The sequence below is a fragment of the Tupaia chinensis genome, unplaced genomic scaffold, assembly GCF_000334495.1.
Source record: "Tupaia chinensis unplaced genomic scaffold, TupChi_1.0 Scaffold000654_1, whole genome shotgun sequence".
Lineage (NCBI taxonomy): Eukaryota > Metazoa > Chordata > Mammalia > Scandentia > Tupaiidae > Tupaia > Tupaia belangeri.
The window spans coordinates 842797-847923 of NW_006160175.1; the positions used below are offsets into that span (position 1 = coordinate 842797).

A 5127-nucleotide genomic window follows, 5' to 3' on the forward strand; every position below is an offset into this window, starting at 1 on the left:
CACGGCAACGCTGCAATCCCTTCTCCTCCACTCTCCTCTCGGGATCTTGGGCACACATGCACACGCGCCCAGCATGAGTTTAAGCCACTGGGTCAGGTCCAGGACTTGAACCACGGTCAACTACGTGGGAGTCCAATGATATAGCCATTACACTAACTGCTGGTCCCCATGCATAGTTTTCTTTTCTTTCTTTCTTTTTTTTTTTGTAGAGCATATATAGAAAATTTTATTTTATCAAAACAGTATATTGGGGTATTTTATATATAATTTAGCAATCTAGTTAATGTTGACAAATGTCAAAGTTTTAAGTCACCCATTACATATAAAAAAAACCCCAAAAGATATTAAACAGATATTTTACCCCTGAAAGACAAATGTCTGATTTATTTTTTTTTCTTGTATTTCTTGAAGAAGGTATTCCATTTGTAAATTCAAGTTTGGTTGGCCCTTTTTAGTCTTCTTGCTTAATATTTTAAATACTTCCATTTTCTTTTTTTTTGTAGAGCTTTTGAGCTTCTTCTCTCTCTTGTTTTCTTCTCTAAAATTCTTGTTTCTTAGCAGCATGCTTAGCTTGTACCTGTTCATATTCTTCTTGTGCTTTCTGATTTGAAGTTTTCTTTTTATTTTTCTTTGGAATTGTAATGGAATTTACTGGTTGGCTACACTGTTCTTCTGGCTGAGGCTGGTGAGTACTACACTGATCTTTAGACCAAGCCTGGTCAGTGCTACATTGTTCTTCAGGCAAAAGTTGATCAACTTCTTCTAACAAAGGCTTGTCAATTTTTTTTAAGTTGCTTCTTGAGTCTTTCCTCTTCAGCTAAATGTTTCAGATGATCTGGGTATCGATCTGTGAATTGGGAGTCCTGTGATGTTTGAGTCTTCTTTTCCTTCCATAATAATTTCCTGTAATTTTGCTGAATCTTAAGTTTTCTTTGAAATGCAAAGCCTTGTCCCTCGCAAATGCTACCCACGCGGGTTTGCAGACCGTTAGGCCACCACGTCCTCTGTTTCACCTTATTTCTGAATACTACCGGAGAAGCTCCTTCGCCACTGGTCACCAAACTCCCAGTCCGCCGCCTCGCCGCTGGCCTAACTGGCGCCATCACAGACAATTTCCCCCATGCATAGTTTTTATAACACACATTTTCTATGAACTTTTTGAAAGTTCCTTATATTATGAGTTGAGTATGGTGAACATTCCAACCATACCATGCTTTTAGGACTGAAATTTTAAGAGTGTGGAGCAAGCTCAGAGAGATGTGAAGAAGCATTTTTGGTGATACGTTAATAGTAAGATGCAGTCAAGAACCTGGAAAAAGATTACCCTCTGAGTGATCTTTTGAAAGAAACTTGTAATGTCTCAGAACAAAGATACAGGATTACCTTAAAAAAACAGACTGTCTTCTAGGGCAACTTGAAGGAAAAATATTCATATGACAAAAGGAAGAAAAATTTTGTCTTAATCTGAAAGTTGATCAATAGTATGGCAGGTCACAGTGCAAAAATAGACTTTTCATCTCTAGCTCTGTCTTGAAAACTGCTTTCTCTAAACTGTGACCTCTAGGACCTGACTCGAACACTGCATGTATCCCATAATATTCTGATGACTCCACCACAGCAGCCATTCGGGGAAGACAATACACATCTGATTCCACATCCATCAAGAGACTTTCCCATGAATCTTGGTCTGACCACATCTACCAATGAAGCATTCTAGTTTTGATCTTTTTAAGTGTGTCAATTGGTATTCTCATTACTTTTTTTTTTTTTGGAGAGGTTTTCGCTATAGGGCACATGCGCTCGCCAGACAGACAGAGAGAGACATAGAGACAGAAAGCGAGAAATCACCCCTCAGGGGGGATGGTCACGCCGCAATCCCTTCTCCTCCATTCTCCTCTCGGGATCTTGGGCACTCACGCAAACGCGCCCGGCGGGTGTTCTCATTTCTTAACATCAGACTTGTGAATCAGGTTGGTGTAAATTACTTCTCTGATCCTGGTTACCTCTAGGTGTACTGACCATAAAATTTCCAACCTCCAGGTCTAGGACCAGACCCTTAGTGACCACCAAGGTTCTCCCTCTCTCTGGGAACCTATCTGAGGCCATTTGGCTTTCCCCAGGAAGTATTGCTCTGTCTTCTTCAAACTATAATATACATATGATAAGGTTATAGGGGGGTATCAAGTCCTGTTTCAGTGCAGGTGGTGTTAATGTTGTTAACATTATTATTGAAATACTTGTGAGGTTGATTTAAACTTGCTTCTAAATTTTCACTGCTTCCTGAAATCTTCAAAGTATTAGCAATGAATGTCTCTACTGTAGAACTTTCCCACTTTAAACAAAATAAGAACAAAAGAGAAGTCCTCCTTTTGAAAAAAAAAAAAAAAAAAAAAATCTCAATTTGTTATCTTCGTGTAGTTTTTTCTTTTCTCTTTCTCTTTCTTTTTACTACCAGAGCGTGTGTGTGCTTGCTGAGAGAGAGAAAGAGAGAGAGAGAGAGAGAGAGAGAGAGAGAAAGAGCGAGCGAGCACCGGCATGCTGCACTCTTTCTTCCTTGGTTTCTTTCTTTTTTTGAATCATTTTTTCGTATTTTTTTAAGAATATTTTTTATTTAACATCTATTTATTTACTTATTTAAATTTGACCAGAGAGGGACAGAATGAGAGAGAGGGAGGGAGAGAGAGAGAGAGAAAGAGAGAGAGAGAGAGAAAGTGAGAAGCCAGCTGCCAGGTCCAGGACTCCAACTGCAGTTGGCAATGTGGGAGTCCAGAGCCTTTAATCGCCACGCCACCTGCTGACCCTGGATTCTTCATCCTGTAAGGATTTTAGACATGCATGTTCATGGACCCTGCATGTTTCCCAAGTCACCTAAGAGTAGGATTCAAATCATGCTTTAGACTATAATATACAATCTAGCTTCCCTAACGGCGAAGCCAAGAGGCTGATCCTGAATTGTTTTTTCCTTATTTATGTTAGAGTATGTGCTTCTTGGGTGAGAGGGAGAAAGAAAAATACTCTCTGCAGAGTCTGGTCACGCTAAAATCCCCATCCTCCAGTCCTCTGCCCTATAGAGTCTTGGGCACCTATGTTCATGACTGGGGAGTTTCAGGTAGGTGAGGGTGGGAGATTTGAGCCACCATGCCATGTGGGATCCAGCTTCCCTTGAGCAGTGCATTACTGCTGCACCACAGAGCTGGCTTTGGGTTTTGAAGTTAGAATGTGTTAAGATGAAGTTTGGAAAACAATAAAACTAATACCAATGCTATAATATTTTTCAGAAAGCTGAGGCTTCAGCAAGAGTAAGAATAAGCTCTGGCACCCTTGATTAACAAATACTGACAATGCAGCATTTTATAAGTGTTTTCAATATTTACAGAGTTCTGTTCCTTTTTCCATGTCATTGATATTTATAACGATCCAGTGAGGTAACAAAGAAGGGAATATTATTATCTCTGTAAGAAAGTTGAAGGGAGTTTATAGGACTTTCCTGACATGGACTGACTGGTTAGTCCATGGGTGTTTCCCCTCCAGTGCACTATCCTGTTTGCTCATTTTCATTTCAGCTGTTGACAGTAATCATGGCTGTAGAACTGATGGCAGAACAGTCTCCACAGACAGTAACAATTAATAGATTGTGCTATAATATGTTCATCCCTATAGTGGTATGTCTATAGTTAAAACCTGGGAAACCTTCAGATCTACCAATTACTACATTATTTTGTGGGGATTTTTCACAATTAGCATAACACTGACGTTTTATATTATTCTCCCACCAACCATGATGGAATCAACTCTGTATGATTATGGCCATATTTTCTCATCTTTTCAAGATGTTTAGACAGGGATGGAAGCCTAGTTTGTTGTCATGGAAAAAGTTTGATTCCCACAGAGGCATCAAATCTGTAATTCTGGTCTTTTCATTAAAGCCTCAGATAAAAAAAATCACCTTATCCTTTCCAACACAACTCTGGAAATGGCTATGTATTCTTTTATAAACCCTTTTTACTTTGTTGCAGTTTCCTTCTGAGACTTCCTGTTTTTCACTGATTCTACTCTGGTCGGTTGAAAATGCTAAAACATTTTTCTTTTTCATCAGATCTGTTCTCTTCAAATCCCTTTGCTGCCTTTCCAACCACATTTAACTTTGTGAGATTTTTTTTTCCCTCTAAGATTCCTATCAAACTGAATTTTTAAACCAATCAAAAGAAATAATAACTATTACACAACTCCTCAATTTTCAGCAATAAATAATTCTGGCAATGAGAAGGAAAAGAAAATTAAACTACTGAATGCATTTCCATACCATGCTGGGAAGAACAGCCATAGGAAATTATTTGATTCTCACTGTAAAATGTCTTAGTACAGATTCTGGCATTTTGCTAAGTTGTTTTTTTTTTTTTTCATTTTTCCATCCTCAAAGGATGTAAATGATCTAGCCAAAAATTCTTATAAAGGTAAACACACACCAGGTAAGTTACAGAATAAGATGGAGCTAGGAAGGGAAGATAAAAGGGAAGGGGAAGAAAGGAGAGAGAGAGAGAGAAAGAGATTGAGAAGAGATTGTATAAAGAGAAAGCTCTGCTCAGCACAAACCTATGCTATACAATAATAGTCTGACATGATACTGTGTAGTAGAAGGATTAGAAGGATTTTTTCCCCCCCATCAATAGAAGCAGGAAGCTCTGAAACTTTTCAGCATCTTTAAAACAAGATGGAGTGGATCTGGGTCCTGCAGTTCCTGCCTTTGTCCCAAGGACTAGGAACTGAGTGCAAAGGAAAATGATAGAACCCTTTATGGGAGAGTTGTAATAAAATAATTGAATTTTAATTCTTGTTCTACTTGAAATTGTACTTTTTGTTAAACAAAATTATCAAAGCACTCCACAGTGGATATTTTCGTAGGTGGTCATAAAGGATATTATATCTTGAGACAAATGCTTGTAGTATTTCAACAACTATGGCTTGGGTTAAGACCTGTTAATCTTAATTCATTGGTATTGTGAGCTGTTACATGAAGTCTGGGATGAGTGGGAGATGACTTAGTAAACATTAATCCATTCTGAGCTAATGAGAATATACATTGAAACTCATATCTGAATACTCAGAATAGAATGATATTTCAGTCAT

At 38.3% G+C, this 5127-nt stretch overlaps 1 pseudogene; it reads right to left on the reverse strand.

Moving 5' to 3' along the window:
• Window positions 1–357: 357 nt before the first annotated feature.
• Window positions 358–1103, reverse strand: LOC102473897 (thyroid transcription factor 1-associated protein 26-like; annotated as a pseudogene).
• Window positions 1104–5127: the final 4024 nt, after the last annotated feature.